The sequence below is a fragment of the Nothoprocta perdicaria genome, unplaced genomic scaffold, assembly GCF_003342845.1.
Source record: "Nothoprocta perdicaria isolate Ctin4 unplaced genomic scaffold, notPer1 scaffold_405, whole genome shotgun sequence".
Lineage (NCBI taxonomy): Eukaryota > Metazoa > Chordata > Aves > Tinamiformes > Tinamidae > Nothoprocta > Nothoprocta perdicaria.
Genome location: NW_020455650.1, coordinates 386,503 through 394,662, shown reverse-complemented (window position 1 = coordinate 394,662; position 8,160 = coordinate 386,503). Strand labels below are relative to the sequence as shown.

Sequence of the window (8,160 nt, the reverse complement as noted above, 5' to 3'; positions counted from 1 at the left end):
AGAAATATTACCTGGTGTGTGAGAGAATTATTGGGAGAAAGAGGATAAAATTCTTACAGGGAGAGGAGGAGAATTATGAGGGAAACAGAAGGTAAAAAGAAGTTTAGTATTAGCCAGAGAAGAAGAGAATAACTGGAGGAATAAAAAGACAAATACTATGTGGCRTACAAGAGAATTATAGAAATAAYAGGAATAAACATATTAGCAGGAGATGAGGGAAATAGGAAGATTATTATTGCCAGCAGAACAAGAGAAGTATTAGCAGAGAAGGAATAGAATAATTGGGGGAATACAAAGAGAATYTTTTTCTGGCGCGCAAGGGTATTGTTGCAARAATAGGTATAAAATTATTAGCGGGAGAGGAAAAGAATTATAAGGGACACAGGAAGATAACTATTACCAGAAGAAGAGAAGTATTAGCCAAAGAGGAAGGTAATAATTGGGGGAATTCAAAGAGAATTATTAMGTGACATTGAAGAGAACTGTGGGAAGAATAAGAATAAAATTATTAGCAGGAGAGGTAGACATTAATTTGTGGACTAAAAGGAGAATTATTACCTAAAGTAGGAGAGAATAATTTGGAGAATAGGAACAAACTTATAAGCTGGAGAGGAAAATAATTGTGCACAAGAGTAAAGGAATTATTAGAAGAATAGAAAGGGAATAATTTGGGGGGAAAAAAATAAGGAATTATTACCTAGTGTGTAAGAGATTTCTTAGAATACTAGTACTGTATTTAATCGGATTGGAAGAGAATTATTAACATGAGAGGACAATATTGATTAGCAGGAGTAGATGTTAATTACTCGATGAGTAAAAAGAAATATTGTCAGGCATGCAACAGAACTTTTGGGAGAAYAGGAATAATATTATTAGCGGGAAAGGAAGAGAATTCTGAGAGAAACAGGAAGATAAATATTACAGGAATATTACAGGCATAAGAAGGAAAGTATTAGTCAAAGAGGAAACTAGGGGAATACCAAGAGAATTATCATGTGGCATGGAAGAGAAATATTGGGAGAACAAGAATAAAATTATTCTTAAGGCAACGAGAAGAATTATGAGGGAAATAGGAAGATAGTCGTTACTTGAGGAGGAGGAGAAGTATTAGKTGGAGAGGAAGGGAATGATTGGGAGAACAGGAATAAAATTAGTAGTAACGAAATTACTATTGGGAGAGTAAGAGAATTATTAGCAGGAGAGGAATGGAATTATTAGGAGAATAAAAGGAGTATTATTGCCTTATCTGCAGAAGAACTGAATAATTAGCAAAATAAAACCAGAATAATATACCTGCAATGAAAGAGAATTATTGGGAGAACAGAAATAAAATTATTAGCCCAAGGTAAAGAGAAGTATTAGTGAGAGCAAAATAAAATTCTTAATGAGAAATAGAATTATATTGTGAAATCTAGAGAATTATTAGTGGGAAAATAAGTATTAGCCATAGATGAAGAGGGGGGAATATAAAGAGAATTATATTTAGGGGAATATAAAGAGAATTATATTTAGGGGAATATAAAGAGAATTATTATCTGAACTGACAGAAAATTATTAGGAAAATAGGAATAAAATTATCACTGGGAAAGGATAATTGTTATCTTGCAGGAGAGGAGAAGACTAATTAGAAGGAGAGGAAGGGAATTATTAGGGGATTAGAAACAAAATTATTACCTGAAGAGAACTGTTGGCAGAAAAGTAACAAAATTATTAGCAGGATGGAAAGAGAAAAATCAACGAGAGAGGAAGACAATTCCTAACGGAAGAGGAAGAGAATTATAGTGAGAAAAGTACAGAATTATTAGTGGGAGGAGAAGAGGAGGGTTAGATGGGGAGGAGGAGAGCCATTAGGGGAATAAAAAAAGATAATTATTACCTGGAGTCAAAGAGAATTTGGGGGAGAAGAGGATTAAAATTATTAGCCAGAGGGGAAGAGATTTATCAGCAAGAGACGAAGAAAAGTATTATGGCAATTGGAAGAGAATTATTACCTGGAATTATAGAGATTATTTTGGAGAATAGGAACAAAATTATTAGTGGGAGAGAAAGAGATTTCAGAGTGAGAGATCAAGAAAATTATGAAAGATAGGGAGAGACTTCTTAGCAGCAGAGAATAGGAATAATTAGTGGGAGACGAATGATTTTGAGCATAAAAAGAAAATTATTACCTGGCGTCAAAGACACTTACTGGGAGAAGAGGAATAAAATTCTTAGGAGGAAGGGATTTATGAGAAGAAGTGAAAGAGTAAAATTAGTGAGAGAAGATGGCAACTATTAAGGAAATAAAAAGGGAAATATTACCTGATTAAAAAAGAATTATTGGAAGAATAACCTTATAAGTGGCAGGGGAAATAAATTATTAGGGGAGTAAAAAGAACTATTAACTATTGTGGAAAAGAATTATGAGGAGAATAAGAATAAAATTATTAGTGGGAAAGGAAGAGATTTCACAATGAGAGACCAAGAGAATTATGAGGGAAATAGGAAGACAATTATTAGAAGGAAACGAAGGAAATTATTAGGGAAATACAAAGAGTTCTTACCTAGGGTGAAAGAGAATTTTTGGGAGACTATGACTAAAATTATTAGTGGGATAGAAGGAGATTTATTAACATAAGAGGAAGAGATTTACTAGCAGGAAAAGGTCATTATTAGGGGAATAAAAAAGGAAATATTACATAGTGTGAAAGATTTATTTGGGCTAAAGGAATAAAATTATTGGTGGGAGAAGAAGAGATTTATTAGTGGGAGAGCAAGAGAATTATGAAGGAAAAAGGCAAATAATTACAAGCGGTAGAAGAAGGAATAATCTTAGACTGAAAGGAAGAGAATAGAGATGATTTTAGCAGGAGAAAAAGAGATTGTTTGGGGGCTAGAAATAGAGAATTATTACCTCAAGGGAAAGAGAAGCATCAGCGGGAGAGGACGAGAAGCATGAGGGGCATCAGTAAGGAATTACTGGCAGGAGGGAAGTTATATTTTAAGAGGGAGAGGAAGAGAATTTTTAGAGGGAGAAAAACAGACTATTAGTGGAAGAACAGAAGAATCAGGATGAGAAAAACAGAATTATTATTCTGTTTTCATGAACATTCATTCATTCTGTATTGATTCTGTATTCAAAAAGAATTATTACGGAGAGCAAAAGGAGGAGCCCAGTCAAGTTATTACAGAGAATGCAGGAAAGAGTTATTATGGAGTGCCAAAGAAAATTTCTACGGAGCAAGAATCAATTATAATTGCACGTAGAAATGAAATGCTGCATAGAGTAACGATTCCTGCGGGGAAAAAAAGAGGCTTGCAAAAAAGAATTATTGCAGAGCATATGAGTAGGAAATATTACAAAGAGAGAAAGGGGGAGGAAGAAGGATTTCTTATGGGAAGTGTGGAAGAGTTATTGTGGGGAGAAAAAGGGGTAATGAGGAATTACTGCCGATCGTGCAGAAAATGATTTTTACAGAGCGTACAGAATAAGCATTGCAGATAGCGGAAGAAAATTATTACAGGGAGAGAAAGTTGGAGCACAGAGGAATTATTGCAGAGAGAGAGAGAGAGAGGAAGAGGAATTATCATGGGGAGGGCAACAGTTATGACAAGGCGCACAGGAAAGAAGCGTGGTGTAGTGTGGGAAATAAGTATGGCAGAGCATGCAAGGAGAAATGGGTGCGGAGTGCATGGGAAAATTTTTTACATAGAGCAAGAATTACTGTGGAGGGCAAAAATACGGGGAGAGAAAGGCACAGTAAAACTATTATGGAGCACGCAAAAGGAGTTATTGCTGAGAGAGTTATTACAAGGAGAGAAGGGAGCATAATTAGGAAAAAAAACTAAATGGAAATAATAGTAAAACATGAATGTAGGCTGCCCAAAAAGTGGTGGAGTCACCATCCCTGCTAGTGTTCAAGAAAGGTGTAGATGAGACAGGGAGATGGTTTAACACGTATGGTGTGAAGGGCTTACGGTTGGACTTGATGGTCTTGAAGGTCTCTGAAGATCTCTTGAAGATTACCAAAATATCGGAGAGGAGCAGTTGACAGTGGGGTCAACACCGACAAGCTGATGCAGGACAGTGCGAACCAGAACTTACGGCCACACTTYTGCTTCTCTGATCCTCAAGTGCAGCAACGAGGCCCGGGGAGCACCCAGCACGTGTGCTTCTCCTTACCTTTTCAGCACAGCCCCTTCCACAGTGGAGGACAGTAGCAAGCAAAGCAATCTGTGCATGTCCCCAGCCCCAGCTGTTGCGGGACTGGCGTTTAGGCACAGGAGGGTAGCAGGGAGTGCTGCCCAATGCAGAGTACCTGCTGCTCTTACACCTGCAGTTCTACGGTTTTGACCAGCTCAGGACACTTGTTTGCTTTCCAGAATGGATGATTTTTTTTTCTGTGTGCCTTGTTTTATTACTGTTTTAATAAGAACACCAAAGGCTCCCGCCCTGCTCTTGAATATATATAGGTATCCAGCTTCTACCTGGAAACGCAGATTCTCCAAAGCTGCCAAGGTGGCAATAAAAACGTTGCAGTCCACTCCGAGTTTGTCATTGACAGGGACCAATAGGACACTGACCCTCCCTGGTAACTGTCAGAACGTCCCGTTTCTGTTGCATCTTTGGGGTTAGAACAGGCACGGGCAGCACGGAACACAAGCACTGGCTCCCTGACCGCAGTACTGGATTTCCAACACGGTAGGGTACTGGTGCGGGAGCCACTATGCACTGTGCATCCACATCCCGACCAACCCCTTGGCATTGCAGTATCGATTTTTAAGCACAGGAAGGTGGTGAGGAGCACTGAACCAAGCAGGGCACACGTGTGCTGTCCTTTCAGCAGCAGCTCTGCTTTACTGACAAGTACAAGGGGGTCACTCATTTTCCAGAATGGCAGAACTTTTATTTGTTGGTTTTTTTTCCAAATGACAGTAGTCAAACAATTATTTATGTTTAAAGGATAAGAACCCCCCTATTTTATAGATATGTATGTATCCACCCCTCTTACCTGGAATGAGGCAAGCAGCTCCTTCCCAACAGGGCGCAAGAAAAATGTTACTGTCCAGTCCACACTGGCCGTTTCTAGGATCTTAAGATGACGTCTCCAGTCTGGGGTAGCTGGCAAAATGCGTCACTTACAGTTTTGCTTTCTGCATGTGTGAGTGGAGCCCTCAGGGGTGGGAGCGTAGGCTGCACTTGAACCATACCTCTGCAATATTCAGCACAGAGCACAACAGTGGCAGTGCGCATTTGTGGGCCTCAACCATCACAGGACTTCTCGTGGCTACAGGATGGCTGCAGTCGGTGCTTCGGGGCACAATGCGCACGCGCCCACCCCGGGCTGACGCTGTACAGCCTCCTTCCCAYGCGAAGGCAGTAAGTACAGGGTGAGCRGTGGAGCCCCTTGCACGCAGGTGCGGACTCAGCCCCTTGACCACGTGAGCACAGCAGTCTTCATTCAGCCCATGTGCGTTGGCACCACAAGGATGTCTGTCTTCAGCAAAGAGATCACTCCAYTTTCCAGCATATCTAGTTTTTTTATTTTACCAAACCAGCATCACTGCTATTACAGTCTGAAAACAAACTCTTATGATTGGGCGTGTCTTGCATATAGATGTGTTTGTATCTCCCACATGCCTGGTTTGAAGCAGGCACCTTCTTCTGAAGGCTTCGGAAACCAAGCTTTCACCTTAACAGTGTGAAAACACAAACCAGAATTACTCATAGGCTACACTAAACAATGAAAAAAGTGCATGTGTGTGTATACATACATATATATTTATAAACTTGGGTTTTAAATTAGAGAAATCCCATCCCCAAACATTTCAGGGCTAAACTGACTGACTACACACAACCCCCCCCAGTAAGCTCTACAAGAGCACAACTGTGCAGCTCTGATGTTCTGGACAGGAACAGAGAGTCAAATACCACTGCCTGTGGCAGAAAGGGGCCAGCGAAGTCCAGAACAGGAATGCAGAAGCAGCCAGCAAGGCCCAAGGCCTTGACAACATAGGAAATGCAACTGTGAAATGGGGCCAGGAAGGTACAAGAGCCCAGAGCGGTGGCAGCACAAAAGCCTGGATTAGCAGCAACCAATGAGGCCACAATGAGGGCTGCAAAGATGTCCAGCTGCAGATGACAGAGCCCACACAGAACACCACAGAACAAGCAGCCATCCACCAGCGTGATGCTAGTGAGCAAGGCCAGGCAAAAGACAACGGATGCCTCCTGCACTAGTGCCCTGCATTATTGGATGTGCTCTGGGAGCACAAAGAACAGGAGCAGCACCAGAACCTGAGCAAAAGAAACTCAAGCTGCAATGCAAACCACAGACAGGCGGGAACTGTCTGCTCTCATTTTCCCACATGTGCACTGCGCTGCCTCTGCCTTCCACACCGTGCTCATCGAGAAGACACCTCCAGTCTGCCCTCAGTGGCAGCACCCATGGTCAGGACACCCCAACACGCTTTGCCCATTAACTGAGCGCCTGCAGTACTCTGGGTCTCCACCACTCTTCCCAGGGCATCCTCAATAGCAGCCACACTCTCTGAGCTACGGATGGTCTTCATTACCTGCCGAAGCAAAAGGCAGGCAGTCACCTCTGTGCCGCTCAGCTACGGCCTCAGCCGCCAAAAAAGTCACTTCCAAAGCGCCACGGACGCCCTGCTCACTGGCATCCTGCCCCTTGCCAGGCCACACTCACCAAGCGCTCAGACATCACTGGGAAAAGCCCTCAGTGTGATCTGAAAGGAGCAGAAGGCATAATGTTACTAAGAAACAGCTCAACAGCACCCAATGTTGTTGGACACAACTACCTTTCTCTTCTCCCACCCACTGAGGCTCTGGTCAGTGCTCAACTGCTCCTCTCCTCAACTTTGTAGAATCCTCCAGATTCTGCAAACACAGGGAAGTCACGTACTACAGCAACGCGGGCAAGACCACAGCCCATTCCCACGGAGCGTGCACTCATGCGCCTCTACCTGCTCTGCTCGCCCCTGCCGACCATTGGGCTCTTTCACCACAGGGAAGCTGCTGCCACATCACCTGTAGAAGCAGAACAGTGATGGGCAATAGGGACAGCGCCAGCAAGACACCCACCCTATGCTAAGCTCTAATTTCTGTCACGGAGCGACACTTATCTTGCTGCTCACCACGTTGCTCCACACTTGCATGCACAAAGCAGAAATACATGAGGGGAACCATCCACCACAACACTCCCCTCGCCACAGCAATCTTTCAGCTCACCTGTTTATTCATGCACAACTCTTCCTTCCTCCATCTCCCCAGGGCCTGCTCAGAACACTGCCCAGCATCTTCAACAAAGCAAAAACACAACAAGAACAACTGGAAGAAACCTSCTTTGTAAATGTTGCAGCTGAATAAATCGTGCTCTTCTGGTTGGAATGCAGTTGGACCTGTGGTCGACCAGCTGCCCGTGAATCCCTTGTGGGCAGAGCCCAGCCTGACAGCTACCACAGTAGTGAGTATTGGACCCATTAAGAGAGGAATCCAGCTGCCATCCCATTCCTTCTAAGCTCTGAGGACCTGCAGGAACCCAAGGGGATTCATCTCTTCGCAAATTTAAACCCCCTTCAAACTCATCCCATACTGTGAGCTTGCTTTAATGCATCAGAAATGGATGCTTTTGGGCACTAATATTCACAGAATCCATACGCACTCCATCAAGGAGGATTCTCCATGAAAAATTCTGACAGCCAGAGCGCTGCTAYGTAACAAACCTTGACAAGCAGCTCATCATGCTGATCCTCCAACTTTGGTTTCTTCTGCCAGACGTAATCAAAGGTGGATTTTTCACATCCTGTTGCCAGGGCCTCCCCAGCAGCTCCTGCAGCAGCTCCCTCCCCTCATGAGAAGAACCATCAAAAAAATACTTAATACAGTGCAAGGAATGGGGGAATTGCTGGTGGGGACTCAAAGGTCCAATCTTTAGCACAAAGAGAGAACTGTTCGATGTAGAAGAGGTGGTGGCAGTTTGGGCTAAGGAAGTGGTACCTCTTTGTGCCACGCTGCTCCCTGCACATACGGCAGGAGGCTGCTATAATGGTGTCCAGTAACAGCAAGGACATTGGGAAAAAAAATAAGAGACTAAAAAATTAGGAGACTACAGGATTTGCCAGAAGCATTTCCAATCCCTCAGGGAAGCAGCAGAGGGAGAG

The 8,160-nt window shown here is 43.1% G+C and overlaps 1 long non-coding RNA gene across 1 annotated transcript; it reads right to left on the bottom strand.

Annotated features, from left to right (window-relative positions):
* Positions 1 to 4,993: 4,993 nt before the first annotated feature.
* Positions 4,994 to 7,287, bottom strand: LOC112952721. Its single transcript, XR_003250458.1, has 3 exons — positions 7,229 to 7,287; positions 5,191 to 5,672; positions 4,994 to 5,101 (listed from the first exon to the last, which is right to left on the bottom strand). It is a non-coding gene; the product is annotated as an uncharacterized LOC112952721 (long non-coding RNA).
* Between the last annotated feature and the right edge of the window lie 873 nt (positions 7,288 to 8,160).